Below are 16,781 nucleotides of genomic sequence, written 5' to 3'. Positions count from 1 at the left end.
TCCCGTATCCTGTGAACGCGGACATAGTTAAAAAATACTACGCATAAAAGAGACCCGCTAGGTCGACGTATCTAGGCAAAAATAAGGGCATCCCGGCGAACCAAAAGGGTTCGGGCAAAAATTAGGGATAAACATATAAAAATGTACACCCGGCAAGTCGAAAACCTGAAAAGGCGGCTTGGGCAAAAAAGGGTATCCTGGTGGACTGAAAACCTGAAAAGGCGGTCCAAGCAAAAATTAGGGATTAAAGCGTATGACTATGTCCCGTTCTTAGTCAGCTTCACCCAAGTTCAAAGGACTGGACAAGCCAATCACTTCTATCCGACAGCAGGAGATGAGATGCTTGAAGACATGATGACAGTAGTGGAATTAAAATCAAAAGGACTTTTTTCTGCATAGCTTTCTCTTTGTTTTCTTGACAATTTCCTCTTACTAGGATTTCTGTCTCCTTGTACACAAATTGCCTGTTTATAGGCCCTCTTTCAAAATCAATACAATTTTATTTCCAAAAGGATGCTTTTGTTTTACTTTTTCTGTTTTGTTTGCGTAAACGTCCATTGATTTAATTTGAATTAAGATATGCATTTGAATATGATCGATGTTTACCAAAAATACATGCATAAAATAGAAATAGCGATTACTACGAGACTTCAGGATCGAGGAGAAGGTCTAACCATGCTTTCCAATGAATCCGTTGCTAATTCTATTCCCCAGCAAAGCCAGTTATTCCCCAGAAGAAATTGGCATTACTAGACAGACTGATCATCTCTTCCATCCTCCAGCCAGGCTTCTGTTGAATATTTCTACCATCAGACAGAAATCAAATACCCCAGCTGAGGAAGGGTCGTCAATACAAGTATCTCCAACCAGAAGATGAGGATTTATTGTCCCCAAGGAGTCGCCAGGAAAAACTTTTCAGACGCATAACTCATGCATTACATCATTTCACAGCATACGCATGCATGCAATGTTCGCAATTAATTTCAAAAGCATAAAACATCTCATGCATCATGACATGGCATGAAGCTAACTTTTCTTTTCAGGTTAATTATCCTCCTGATATAGTCAAAATAAAAGGTCCATTCAGGCAGACACCTTTATCAATCACATTCAAGATTGAGATACATCTTTCAGATGTACTCCATATAAACATCCATTCGGACCAGCACTCTGATGTCCTCCAATACGGTCTAGCGTACGACCCATTTGGATCTTCAAATCCTCAGATACTGCTTAGCATACGGTACATTCCGGGGTGTAGTCTAGCGTACGACTACTTTCTTCTTCAGATACAGCCTAACGTACGGCTCATTCTGCAACTCAGATACGATCTAACGTACGATCCATTCTGACCTTCAACAACTCCAATACGGTCTAGCGTACGACCCATTTGGACCTTCAAATCCTCAGATACTGCCTAGCGTACGGTACATTCAGGGGTGTAGTCTAGCGTACGACTACTTTCTTCTTCAGATACAGCCTAACGTACGGCTCATTCTGCAACTCTAATACGGTCTAGCGTACGACCCATTTGGACCTTCAAATCCTCAGATACTGCCTAGCGTACGGTACATTCAGGGGTGTAGTCTAGCGTACAACTACTTTCTTCTTCAGATACAGCCTAACGTACGACTCATTCTGCAACTCCAATACGGTCTAGCGTACGACCCATTTGGATCTTCATTCCTCAGATACTACCTAGCGTACGGTACATTCCGAGGTGTAGTCTAGCGTACGACTACTTTCTTCAGATACAGCCTAACGTATGGCTCATTCTACAACTCCAATACGGTCTAACGTACGACCCATTTGGATCTTCAACTCAGATACGATCTAGCGTACGATCCATTCTGATCTTTCATCCCCAGCGAAGTCACCCGCCTAATGGATAACTCATTCTGCTACTCAGATACGATCTAGCGTATGATCCATTCTGATCTTTACCTCTCCAGAGGCAGCCTAATAGACGGTTCATTCTGCAATTCAGATACGATCTAGTGTATGGTCCATTCTGATCCTTTATCCCCAGCAGCGTATGATCCATTCTGATCTTTCATCATTTAAACTTCCTGGATGGCGTCTTTAAGCCCATCTCCATCAAGACTAACCTTTGATTAACAAGTGCAAATTTTCGGGGCATTCTAGTGTTCAATAATCTTCCACCTCCAGACCACGAATGGCATACACACCATTCTAACTCTCTCGGTTCAAGAATATTGAACAGGGGCAGCTGTCATACCCCAAAATTTTCCCGTTAATATTACAAGGCATTTTTCAAGGCACTCCAACTCATTGTTCAAGACATTGACCTTAAAGGAACAAAGACCCAGCTCACAGGTGGCCAAATCCAGAAAATGGCCCAAACTGGCATGCTCGCTAGGCGAGCAACTCCTTCGCCTAGCGAACTCTTCGCTATGCCACTCGCCTAGCGAAGCTTGCGAATACCAGAAAATTCTGGGCTTCATTCTGAGCCCATTAGGTCACGAAAAAGCATTATAAATAGCGGAGCTTCATTCAGAAAAGGGGACAGAGGCAGACGGACAGAAACCTTAGCAAGGACACCCTAACAGAAGCAACACCGCAAACCCTGGAGGCTAACCCAGAGAATTCAGAGCAACCCTAAAGGAAACCCTGAAGGAAACTCATCTGCACCAAGGTTACCTCCGCCCAACTCAATCCGGCGCCAACCCTAAGATTGACTTGCCAATTCAAGGTTGCAATTCAATTGCAAACATGTTTGCATTACTATTACCGCTGTATGTTTTTAATTTGCATGTGGCATTATGATTGAATTTATAAAAATATTTTAAGTGTTGTGTCATACCCCAAAATTTGCCCGTTGATATTACAAAGCATTCCTCAAGACCCTCCGACTTGTTCTGCAAGGCATTGACATCAAATGAACAAAAGCCCGGCTCACAACAGGCCCAATCCAAAAGTGGCCCAAACTAGCTTGCTCGCTAGGCGAGCAATTCCTTCGCCTAGCGAACACTTCATCAGGACACTCGCCCAGCGAAGCATCAGATCCAGAAAAAGCCCAGAATGGCTTGCTCGCTAGGCGAGCAATTCCTTCGCCTAGCGAAGCTTGCGAATATCAAAAAGTTTTGGACCTCATTCTGAGCCCATTAGGTCACCACTACCACTATAAATACCAGCTCTTCAATCACGAAAAGAAAAAAAACGGAGAAACCAAGACGGACAGAGAAGGACGGAAACCCTGGTGCAGAAACCCTGCTAACCTGAAGGCAGCCCATCCGCACCGAAGCTACCGCCGCCCAACTCAATACGGCATCCAAACGATCAGTCCCTTTCAATATCGCAATTGCACACAGGTTTGCGTATCACCAATGTTTTACGTTTCCAATCGATATTCTTTACATACATGATGCATTACGATTAAAGTTTTGATATATAATTTGATTTCACATGTGAATCTAAGTATGAACATCCTGTATAATTGTCTATGCTATGCCTGTAATCCAATGCCATGAAAATACAAGTTTTCGGAAGTCATGCTGCTGTCAAACTCCAAACCCGTGGCCGCTCGCTAGCACGTCGCTAAGCGAGCCTACAGCGAGCATTCGCTGGGCCTTCGCTAGGCGAAGCAGAGGCGAACGGGACAGTGGCTGCTTTGTCTCTTTGCTGTTCTATCTTATATTTATCTAATCATGATTCTGCATCATTTGGCCTGAACTCATGACTGTTATGTGTATTTTATGGTGCAATTGTCAAATCATATTTTATCTCAATGCTCTAACCCGTATGTTGCATGGTGTAAAGGCTAGCATACTTCCAAAGAAACAGCCGGCTAGGCATGCCGCTTTAGGTGTGGACACTTTTGAGGAGATGGTTTTTGGATGACCTAATTTTAATGTGGAAATTCATCTTGCATCACCAAGCTTGATTTTTAATGTATTGATTTCATCAATTTAATGTGGACCTAATTACCTAGCTGATTACGGCTATTTAATTAATTGTTAAAATATGGACTTTAAATAAATAATATCAGACCTCTCTTTGTTACCCCCCGATTACGTAATACGGTCATGTCCCGCGAATGTGGGGATACACTTAGCAAAGACCCCTCGGTTAAATCATCATAGCCCCTCGAATGTTGCCTTTGTCCCTCGATGACCCTTCGGTGTAGCCTACGGTTAAATGATGATAGTCCCTTCGAATGCTAAGGTATCCTCATAACTGTTGCCTTCAATGACCAATCGATGACCCTACGATGACCCTTTTACATCCCAAGGATAAAACTACTTACTTCTCAATAGTAAGGACAGTTTTACCCTCACAAGGATAGGAAATACAGTAAAGACCTCGGACAGGTATAACCCTTAATTGCTCATTCATACCCTAAAATATTTTTCCCACCTTACACATTTCAAACATCCTTTTTTTGGAAAATCACCACTTAGCATACATCCGTACCAGGATCATTGCTAAGTTATATTTTTCTAAAATAACTTTCAAATCTTAATGGGATAACCACTTTGTATACATTCATGCAAGAATCATTACAAAGTTAAATTCTCCTTTTCAAGACATTTCCTACACATTTCTCAACCACCTTTTTCAAACTAGCAAAACATAAATGATTGAGCAATTAAGAGCCCATGGATAACCATGGATACAAAGGGTGCTAATACCTTCCCTTTGTATAACGTACCTCCCGAACCTAAGAATCTAAATTAAGGTCTTTCCTGTTCTTTTCCACCTTTCCTTATGGGATAAAAGAAAAGTCGGTGGCGACTCTTGCTAACCGCGACATTGCGATTAAAACCACAAAAAGGTCCAGTTCACCGTATGACATGTTGCATGTGAATTTAAGTATGTATCGATATCTTGAACGTTTAACCACGTAATTTCTGTGATGGATTCCATAGGGTGTGAAGCTTTCCGGAATTGTACTGTTATTAAAACCAGAACCCGCAGCCGCTCGCTAGCACATCGCTAAGCGAGCATGTAGCGAGCATTCGCTAAGCCTTCGCGAGGCGAGGCAGGAGCGAACGTGACAGTCGCTGTTTTTTTTCCTGTTCTGATCTGTTTTATCCTAACCATGTGTTATTTTGCCTACTGCTATGTATCTTTTGTGGTGCAGCTCTCGATTGCACCCTGATTCGGTATTCTGACCTGTTTGCTGCATTTTGTAAGGGTTCACATATTCTCGGAAAGGTAGCTTGCCAGGTGTTCCACTTTATTTGTGGGATACCCTTGTGGAGATTCATCCTAATTACTTAATTGATTTTAATGTGGAAATTCATCCTAATTACTTAATTGATCATAATATGGAGATTCATCCCAATTACCTAATTAATTATAAAATATTGCCTTTGAATATGTGATCCTGGACCTCTCTTTGTTGCCTTACGATATTACGGTATTATGGTCATGTCCCGCGAATGTGGGGATACACTTAGCAAAGACCCTTCGATTAAATCATCATGTCCCTACAAAATAAATCATAGTCCCTCGGATGTTGCCTTCGAATATATGATTTTTGTCCCTCGATGACCCTTCGTTGTAGCCTACGGTTAAGTGATGATGGTCCCTTCGAATGCCAAGGTATCCTTACAAATGTTGCCTTCAATGACCGATCGAAGACCCTACGACGTCCCTTTACATCCAAAGGGATAAGACTACTTACTTCTCAATAGTAAGGACAGTTTTACCCTCATAAGGATAGGAAATACCCATAAAGACCTTGGGTGGGTATAACTCTTAATTGCTGACTCACAAACTAAAACATTTTTTATACCTCACACCTTTCAAAACATCTTTTAGAAAATCACCACTTGGTATACATTCATACTAGAATCATTACCGAGTTATATTTTTCTAAACAACTTTCAAAACTAAACGAGATAACCACTTTGTATACATTCATACAAGAATCATTACAAAGTTAAATGCTCTTTTCAAAACATTTTCTAAACAATTCACAAACACTTTTTCAGACAAGAAAAATAACATAAGTGATCAAGCAATTAAGAGCCCATGGATAACCATGGATACAAAGGGTGCTAACACCTTCCCTTTGTATAATGTACCTCCCGAACCCAAAATCTAGTCAAGGTCTTTCCTGTTCTTTTCCACCTTTCCTTATTGGATAAAAGAAAAGTCGGTGGCGACTCTTGCTAACCGCGACATTTGCTTTCCAAAGCAAAACACACAAAGTCAGTTCACCGTATGACAGGAAAGACAAAAGTTTTCCTGAGAGCAGGTCAAATGGCAGAACTAGATGCATGTCGTGCCGAGGTCCTAGGAAGATCCGCAATCGTTATTCAGAAAAAAGCTCGCACATATATTTGTGAGAAACAGTACAAGTTATTGCGATTTTCTGCCATAGAACTACAAAGGGCTATTAAAGGTATCAATTATTTGAATCCTTTTTGATACTATGTATGAATAATCTTATTATCCATTTTCTAAGTCATTTAGTTTTACGTATCCTATGAACTTAACATAGGACAACTTGCAAGACGTCGGTAGGAATGCATGAGAAGGGAGGCCGCATCTTTGATAATCCAGAAACAAATCCGCATGTATCTTTCGAGAAGTGCTTATAAAACTACCTATTCCAAAGCTGTTTGTATTCAAACCGGCATGCGAGGAATGACTGCTAGAAATGAACTTCGATTCAGGAAGCGGACCCTAAGAAGACTGCGGCTAGCAAAAAAAACATACATCTCAGAGATGCTTTTGCTACTTAGTTTTATTTCTTTTTAAGTTATGAATTGGTTGTATATTTAGAATCTTTAGAAGTTAAACGATTATATATCAGTGGATTGTTGTATATGTATGGATTGTTGTATATAAGGCTTGTTGAATGCAATGTGTGAAAAAGGGCTTCAAATTATACAGTTTTAGGTGTACTGCTTCAATATACAGGTTGTCTAAAATAAATAAAAAAATATAGCGCTTTTTAAATATTTTTTTTTAAATAACCACCCACTTTAGAGGGCGCTTTCCAAAATAAGCGCCCTCTAAACCCTTTAAATTTCCACTTTAGAGGGCGCTTTCCAGTAAAAGCGCCCTCTAAACCCTTAAAAGTTTCCACTTTAGAGGGCGCTTTCCAGTAAAAGCGCCCTCTAAACCCTTAAAAGTTTTCACTTTAGAGGGCGCTTTCTTTAAAAAGCGCCCTCTAAAGTGGCCCTTAAAGGGCTTAAAGAGCCACTTTAGAGAGCGCTTTCACCAGGAAAAAAAGCGATGTCTTTACCTATGCCAGCGCCAGATTAGAGGGCGCTTTAAAGCGCTGTTATAGGCCAAAAAAAGCGCCCTCTTTTCCCTTATTTGGCGTAGTGTAAGGTCGTTATCGGATCCTCTATCATTTACCGTTTGTCGGTGATGGATCTCATTGATCATTGTTTTTAACAATGTATCCCCCGTGAGTCTTCTTTCATTTACCCTTTTGTTGGTAATGATTGTTTCTCCCCTTGATTGGTCATCATTATATACCTAGTTTGGTATCCCGATGCCTTTCTTTTCGGTCGATTTATCCTTTATTAACCCAATAAACCGGTTGTGGATAATCTTCCATGCGAGTATATTATCTACGTTATGACGGTAATAGATAATATATCTCATGCACTCTTCTGGTCGGAGCCTTCTGTCCTTCCCCAGCTGAGTAAGATTCGTATTCCTTTGTTTCGGAATCGAATATCCATCCTATAAACAAGTTTGCGTCTTGCTTTCTTCCAGGATGATGAGTGTTTTGGAAGTAAAAACCAATTCACGCCTCGGTCGGTCACCTATTATATGCCCAGTAACCGGTATCCCTGGTGTTCCTTCCATTCGAGTATATCATCTACGTTCTGACGGTAATAGATAATATATCTCATGCGCTCTTTGGTTGAAGCCTTCTGTCCTTCTCCAATCGAGTAAGATTCGTGTTTCCCTTTGTGGAGTCGAATGTCCATCCTAGTCGTGTTTGCTTTTGAAGCCCTTCTTTCGGATGATGAGTGTTTTGGGAATATTCCCCAATTCACGTTGGTTGGTCACCTATTATATGCCTACAAACCGGTATCCCTGGTGTTCCTTCCTTTCTGCTCCCTATTATGACCTTGGTCCCCTGTGGAGTCAGATTTTCCTAAGTTGAAATATACCTTTTTAGGTCTTTCTCAGATGTTTTGAAGTCTTGATATCTCTCACCCTTATACCGGTCTTAGATATTCATTTCTTCTTGAGCTTGTTACCAAGTAAACCGGTAACACCTAATTTCCTGTTATTTTCCCCAGGAGATTCCTTTTGGATATCCCCGGTATGGTCCCTTAGTGGATGGTTCCCATCAGGTTCCAGATTTTTATCCGAAGTATCCTTTGTGGATAGTTCTGCTGTATTGGCATATTCCCCAATACACGCATCCTTGAGTCCGTTTGGGTTTTTCCAATGGATTTGTTCCCTTTGGAAAACTCTTATCCCCAGTTTTGAGTCGTGACCTGCTCACGCATTTTCAGTCTTTACTCCCCATTTGAGTCTTTCCTCATTGAATGACTTATTCATGAGAGTTCCCCAATAGAGTCTCTGTCCCTAGTGAGTATATTACTCCTATGGATTGTCTTTTCTTCTTTGTGGACACATATCCCCACATAGAGTTTTGTTTTGCATACATACATTTGCATCATGAGGTCTCTTAGGGACCAAAATTTGTCTCTTTGTTATTATTTAAGCCCATTCTACCTCGTCGAGACGAAGATTTTAACCTTCACTTCTCCGGCTAGAATGACCTTAAATAGGGGCATCTGTAAGACCCTAATTTTGTCCCTAAGATCCCTCATGGCATCATAGCATTTCATTGCATAGCCTCAAGGATCTTTGAGCATCTTGGCTTCCTTTCCCCTTTGGGTAGGGATCTCTTTTGAGTGGTTTTGATCACCAGGCATACTTGAATTGTATATCATTGCTTTTATCATTTCATTTACTAACCAAAAGTACAAAAATATGTCATTAATCTTTGTTACTTGCAGCTTAAGCAAACACAGGTCAAGCACTTCCTGAGCATCCTTTGTGCAAGAGATGATGATATTTTCTTGATATGTGGAACATATGATCATTTTGATGAGCTTATATGAGTTATGGTTCCATTTTGGAGCATTTTTCCCAAGTGGTGGAGATTCAAATTCATCAAAGCATTTTCAGGTCATCTGAGGACCAAGACAGTCAACTGTACAATCAACTGAGGACTTTGAGGTTAGGGAGGTGATTGAGACACTTCATTCATATTCAAACAAGGTCCATTTGACATTTCAAACATCCATATTGAATATTTTGAGGTCATATCAAAAGTTTCCCAAAACGGAAAGGGACCTATAATTTCAAGTTTCCTAAAATGGCAAGTTTTCAGTCCACATTCAACTTAACTTTCCAACATCAAAGAAGCTTCAAAGGAAACTTTATTGAACATGAAAGTTGAAGATCTTTCTCTCCCATTTCCAAAAAAGTCCAAGATCATGAGCATCTGATGAATGGTTGAAGAATTATGATCAAATGATTGCCAAGTGTGCATGGAAGTTCAACATGGCATAACTTTTGATCAAAAACTCCAAATTGGTCCACTCTTTTTGCAACATGCTCCTTATGACCAATATTTTCCAAATCAAACATTGCATTGCATGAAATTAGCTCACATGATCATTTGTCCATGCATGAACATTTTGGAGGGAAAATAAAGAAGTTAAATTTTGTTGATCATACATGCAAAATACCAATTCCATGTTGATTATTGGCTGATTTTAAGTGATTTCAAGGCCCAGCATGGCACTGTTCACGTGTAGCATGTACATGCTAAGCTCACTTGCATTTTTTGCACTGCACCTCCTATTTCACCAATCATGTTTAGCTTTGGCTTAATCATTGTTTCAGCATCATTAACACACCATATAAAAGCAAAACCCTAATTTCATTTGAGGAGAACAGAATTCAGATCTTAAAATTTCCAAATTCCTTCCAAATTTTCTCTCTTCGAAAATCCAAATTTCTTGACACAAACCTTCAATCTCTTTGCATATTCATGACCCCTGTGTGATTCTGAGCAAGAATCATCATCTGGATTGTTCGTTTGAGCTGGATTTCGAGCCACACAAAGCTTGAACATGAAGATGGATCTTGAAAATTGAGCTTCAATTTGGTGGATTCAAGCATCAATTCGTGCACAAAGCTTCAATACACAAGTTGAGGAGAATATCTGGAGCTGGAGGAAGCTTGAATCAAAGAAATCAACTCACTGCTCTCCAAAAAGGTTGGAATTCAAATCTCATTATTCTTCATTTTATTGCCATGAATTGATAGATCTTGCACTGCTGATGATCCTGATATAAATAGAATTTGAAATGGATGAGTATTGAGTGAGATATGCTGATTTGAAGTTTTGATTGCAATTATGTTTTTGTTCGATTTGCTTGATCCATGAGAAATTAGGCTTAGATAACATGATATTTGTGATCTACTCATCGAGACGGTTCGAACCATATGCCTATTGATGATTTCTGGAAAAAAATTTGTGTCTTCTCCGCCTGGCTGGCCGGAGAAGACGGTGGAAACAACCACCAGCTGCCGTCTGTAATAACTGCAAGAGTTTATCCCTGCTGGCAAAACCATTGGCCTTCGCTGTTTTGACCCTATCCACGCGTGCCTTGACCTGATGACTGGGCGCCACCTCAATTAATGATGCGCTGCGTTTTACTTTGAAACACACCTTGAACCTCACACACACTGGTTCGAAACCTGGCAATGTTATTTGTGATTTTATTTTCCAGCGCTTGCTCTTACCTTTACATCCTCAGTTCGATTCCTGGATGTAACAATTGTGGATTTTATTTCCAGCGCCTTCATTTGACCTTGGCCTCCTGTGTTCAATACTTGCTTCCCGCATGTTTTCAATTTTTATTCAACATTTTCCATTTCCCTCCATATTTCTCATATTATTTCAATATTTTGCTTCAACTTTGGAAAATCATTAAAAAATAGCATACTAATCCAAATTGATTCAGATTTTTTTTCATGTGTTTGTTTCAATGTCTATTATTTGTTGATGTTCATTTCCTGATTTTGGATTGCTGGAATTTTAAATGTGCTTAATTGTTTGAACATGATACAAAAATGACATATTGTGCTAATTGACTTGTGAAATGCTCATTGATTATCCAATTGTCTTGAAATTTGACATGCTTATTCATAACACGTTACATGATGTTTGAGCTTTTGTTTGGCATTTTTAGCACATTCCATCACTGTTTTGGACACATGAACATATGATGTAGCATTTGGTGTCACATTCTTGACCTTTCTTGTGTTCATTTTCATTTACATGTCATTTGATCTCTTCTGATTCCAATTTTTTGCATGATGCTTGTGTTTAACATGTTGATATCACATAAAAAATTTCATGATCATTGGACTCATTTCTGTTTTAATGTGGATTTTCTATTCTTGACGTCCAATTGTGATCACCTTTGCTTGCCTTTGCCTTATCTTGATTAATTGATGGTTTTGCCTTTTGATTTGGCTTTGATCCTTTTTAGGACATGTTCTTGTTTGATTAAATGTGCTTCATGTTGAATATCAACTTCTGTTTTGACTATTTGCTTTGCCTTTGACCCTAGTCTTGGTACTAGTGGTTTGTACTTACCAATTGTGTTTATGTTTCAGGTGTTTAGCACTAATGATTGGTTTGGCCTCATTACTTGAGATGCCAATTGCTTTGATCACTAATTCTTGTTGTTTTGTAGGTCATTTGATATGGTGAAACAATTTGAGTGCTTGCACTTGTGCCTTGCTTTGTGTAACACTGTTGATTGGTTTCTCTGTTTTCTGATTAGTTGTCTGAGTTACTAACTGATTAGCCTTTTGCACAGGTACATTAGTAGCTTGCTAGCTTTGCTTTTGCATAAGCCTTGGATTGTGGTTGATACACCACTGAGGTAGTTTAGCCTCCTTCTCCATGTAGTCTGGTTGTCCTGCCACCTTTTTGGCAGGCATTTGGCTGAAGTCCTCCTTATGAGGCCATGTTTTTGATTGTTTACATTTGTGCTAAAGATCTCTAAATGAGGCATTGTTACTTGATAAGTCCTCCTAAGTGAAGAGGCAATTGACAGATAGAAGGGATTTGCAATCAATCCCCTGTTATTCAGTGAGTCTTTCATTATGCTCGCACTACGTGCTGATGCTCTTGAATAAACACCCAATATCTTTGTATAGAGTCAGTCAAGTGGAATAGGGTCCCTCATTCTGGACCCCCACAATTTCATTGTCTTGAGCTCACCCGGGCCAGGGTTAAGAGCATGAGGTCTAATCCTCATTTCCCATTTATTATTGATTCACCCTAACTCTCAATGTTAGTGGTTAAGAGCTTCTGTTTACACTTATACAACTTGCTTGTTTGTCGAGGTTGATATGACCCCTTGACTAAAGCCCACCCTTGTGTGAAGCCTCTTGTCTGTGCATAGTGTGTGATTGTTTGTTCATCTGTGCATTGATGTTTTGTGTGTGCCTTTGTGCATTGTTTTCATTTTTTGAGCATTACTTGTATGTCATTACCATGATCATTGCTCATACTTTGTGACAGTTACCTTGTCCTTTTGAGGAGTCAATGTAAGTCCAGCTAGTGGCATTTGTTTCCTTTGTGTTGTTAGGAGTTGGATGTAAGACCATTGATTGGCATTCTATTTTCTTGGAGTCGAGTGTAATACCATCTATTGGCATCTTGTTTCCTCTTGCTGTTGTTATCTCTGATACTTGCATTATCTTGCTTTGGCCCTGTGCTTGACTATTCCAAAGGAACTTACTTGGATCATTTCTATGATCTTGAGAAAGCAACCCTGTTTGTGGCTTTATCCCTTAACCCTCACCTTTTGCATGCTTAACCTTGATCCATATTTTCATCCTTAACCCAGAACCAGAAAACTATTGTGCAAACATTTGACTTGTTTTCAAAACTAGAAACCTAAGCCTTAGGCTTTTGATTTTCAAACTTTCTTTTCATAATACTCATTTTGAATTGAATCTTTAAGTCAACTTTGACCATTTTTGCACATACTTCTAATTGGTTAATTCAACCCATTCAAATCTCTTTTGTGGTCCCAATGTCCACTTCTTAATCAAACTTTTCATAACCATTTGCTATTAGGTTTGAGTTATCTTTGTGGTAGATATAATACTCACATTTGTCCTTAGTGATCGAATTGTAAGCCTTCCATGCTTATTATAGGGTTAACCCCTCACTAGCATGTCGAAGCTATTCTCACATGGTGGACTTGTGGTTTTTCAGGTCGAGTTTTCTCCCTTTGATAACAAAAGACCTTAAGGCTTTTGGACCAATCAATCCACTCACTTTTTAGAAATCTTTTAGCCGAACTACGAGGTTTTGATCCTATCTTTTTTAAGATGGTACGTAGGCAATGAGTTTCATCCATCCAAACACAAAAATATAAATAAACTTGTATATTCTTCTCTCATCTCTTCAATCATGTTTGCACAAAATAATTTCATAAACAATAACCAATACAACAAGTTGTGAAAAGGGCTCCCTAGGAGTACTTAGGATGTTGTGGGTGCCTAACACCTTCCCATGACATAACCAACCCCCTTACCCAGATCTCTGATCCTCTTTTACTAGTTTTGTTTGTAAAACTTTATAGGTTTTTGTTCGCTTTCTAACCATTCCTTTGGATAAATAGAAGTGCGGTGGCGACTCGACTTTGTATGATTTACCTCGGATTTAGTCAATATCTTCGATGGTGACGAATACACCGCTACATCACTGTAAGACTTGTTGAGGTTAGTCAAAGTCCTCCTATGACTCTTATTACAGATACCGAGTTGGAGGAATCAGAATCCTATTCAATTATTGAAGTAGATGATGAAGCAAAGTTGTGGCATGAGGTAGGAGATGAGACTCAGATAAAGGAAGGTGATGTAGCCTGTGACCCAATAGGTATATTCGGAAGGGGGAATATGTTGGAAGATATTGAGGCACAACAAGCTTTGATTGTTAACCAAAAAGGTGAAACTTTAGCTAGGTTAAACAAATGTATAAAGGTGGCGTCTGTAGATATAGTGGTCGAATCAAATCAAGATGGAAAAAGTAAGTTTTGTGATGTTGGGTCTCCCGCGCCTGCTTCTGCTCAACAAGTCAACACTTCTGATTTTGTTGGGTCATTAACTCATGTTAGCCCAACTCTATTGGGCTTGGAGTATGTTTCTAGTTAACAAGACCCAATTCAATTACCCACGGTAATTCGGTCGGGGTTGAAGGTGGTTAATGATGGGCCTCATTCTACTCCAATGTTTGTAACACAACCCAAAAGAAAACGTAAGCTACTTTTGGAAATAAGCGATTCTAAGAAGGATTTAAAAGCTACTCAAATTTGGTTTTACTTGAGAATTTAAGATCTGAACCTCTATTCAAACCATCCTATTTTTCTTTGCTCAGTCAATTTCAGAATCATCCAACAATTCAATGGGGAAATTCTCCGGGGCTCCATTTTATATTATGAGTCAACATCTGATGGAGATATTCATCATAGTAACTTGAGATTTTGGTCATATGAGAAAGATGGTGGTGCATCAAAAATTTGGAAAAAAGCTTCTGATTTGGGTATTAGACGAGGTGGTGATGAGGCGATCATTGCGAAGATTAGGCGCTTGGAATCGAGGGATGTCAAAGTGCAAATTCAAAAGGACATAAACAAATCTGTTTCAACATGAGTTTGTTATCTTTTAATATATGAGGGGCATTAGTTATTCAAAAAAGCGGGTTATTTGGAACTTCATTAGCTTTGGGAAAGTAGATTTATGTATGTTGCAAGAGACTAAGATGCCAAAAATGGAGAATTTCTTAGCTCAACAGTTTTGGGGAAACACTGAAGTTATATGGAGTGCGAAGAATGCTGTTGGGAGATTAGGAGGTATGCTTTTGTTATGGAATCCTGTTTTGTTTGAGGCTTAACTTAGTTTTGTGGGAGAGGGATTTATTGGAATCAAGGTAGTTTGGAAAGGTATGATCATTTATTTTGTGAATGTTTATTCTTATTTTATTTTTCAAAGTAAAAGGATAATCTGGGTTGAACTCATCAATTTAAAATCTTCTCTTTTTGGGCAATTGGTGTGTTGGAGGAGACTTTAATGCCATTAAGAGAATCTCTGAAAGGAAAGGCCTTAGAGCTCAATTTAATCACTCTAAAATGCAGGGATTCGCTAAATTTATTGGTGACATGGACTTGGTGGATTTATCGGCATTTGGGAACAAACTCTCTTGTTTCAATTTGGTTAGGTATTCAATGAGTCATTTAGACTGATTATGAAGGCCTAGTTGATGCGTGGGGATCAAGGGAGAATCTATTGATAATCGCAACATTTCAGATCATTGTCCTATTTCTATTAAATCTAGATTGATGAATTGGGGTCCTAAGTCGTTAAATTTTTTTCGGCTTGGATTGAGCATCCGATTTTTTGCCGTTGGTTGAAGAAGTTTGGAGTTCTACTATCACTCATGGCCGTAAATTGTATTGTTTTAAGGAAAATATCAAGGTTCTTAAGAGTAGACTGAAGTCGTGGGATGCAAAGGTATTTGGTTTTTAGGATTTACAAGTTGATCTTGCTTTTAAGGAGATTAGCTGTTCTGACTAGTTGGTAGCTGACGGTGATGATGTTGTAGAAACAACATATTTTCTTTCTAATAAGATGGAGGTTCATACTCAGGTTTGGGATAAGCTGCACATTTGAGAATCCATGATCAAGCAGAAATCTAGATGTCGTTGGTTAAAGGATGGATACCAAAATTCCAAATTTTTTCATTCATTCATGAAATATAGGTACCTTCGTAACAACATTGTTGGCTTTAAGCATGGGGAAGTTGTTGTTGATGATATTGAAGGAGTTAACCAACAGTTTCTTGAGCATTTTCAAGACCGTTTTCAAGAGAAGTTTCCCAAAAGACCTTTACTTGAGGGTGTCTCTTTCAATGAACTTTATGATGTTGATAGAGATGGTTTGGAAGATTCTTTCACTATATAGGATACAACAAATGTTATCTGGAATGCAGAAAGCGGAAAAGTCATGGTCCATATGTTTTTTTAATGGAGTTCTATAAAGCATGTTGGGATATTATTAAACTTGACCTATTTGATTGTATTTATGAAATCTTTTTACAGGCTCATATTCCTAAGGCTATTTCGAAAACTTTTATTTCTCTCATTTCTTAATGTCAAAATTTGCAAAATCTTTCTGACCATCGCCCGATTTGTCTTATTATATGGTTTACAAGATCATTTCAAAATTGATAGCATGTATGATTATAGGAGTGGTGGATAAATTTGTTTTCGGTAATCAATCCGATTTTGTTCCTAATAGAGGTTTACATGATGGTGTTTTAGTTTTAAATGAACAGGTCAATTTCATAAAGAGAAAAAAGAAAGGTTTATTTATTTTTAAAGTAGATTTTGAAAAGGCTTTTGATTTTTTTTCTTGGGATTATCTTTTTTACATTTTGAAAAGAATGAATTTAGGCTCTAAATGGTTAAATTGGACTAAGGCTTGAGTTTGTATTGCTTCTTTCTTGGTTTTGATCAATGCTAGTCCAACCAATGACTTTCAAGCTAGAAGTTTTCTTCGTCAATGGGTTCTTCTTTCCCCGTTTCTCTTTATTCTTGTAGCCGAAGGTCTTGCAAGCTTACTGCGGAATGTATGTTGTTATGGTTGCGGTCATCCTTTCTCATTAGACGATAATTTACATATTGATCTTCTTCAGTTTGCTGATGACACAATGCTTTCCGTCCAACCTT

At 38.9% G+C, this 16,781-nt stretch overlaps 1 long non-coding RNA gene across 1 annotated transcript; it reads left to right on the top strand.

Annotated features, from left to right (window-relative positions):
• Window positions 1–14,307: 14,307 nt before the first annotated feature.
• On the top strand, window positions 14,308–16,156 carry LOC127073394 (uncharacterized). Its single transcript, XR_007785733.1, has 2 exons — window positions 14,308–14,996; window positions 15,189–16,156. It is a non-coding gene; the product is annotated as an uncharacterized LOC127073394 (long non-coding RNA).
• Window positions 16,157–16,781: the final 625 nt, after the last annotated feature.

This window comes from Lathyrus oleraceus, chromosome 4 (genome assembly GCF_024323335.1).
Source record: "Lathyrus oleraceus cultivar Zhongwan6 chromosome 4, CAAS_Psat_ZW6_1.0, whole genome shotgun sequence".
Lineage (NCBI taxonomy): Eukaryota > Viridiplantae > Streptophyta > Magnoliopsida > Fabales > Fabaceae > Lathyrus > Lathyrus oleraceus.
This window is presented reverse-complemented; position numbering and strand designations above follow the sequence as displayed.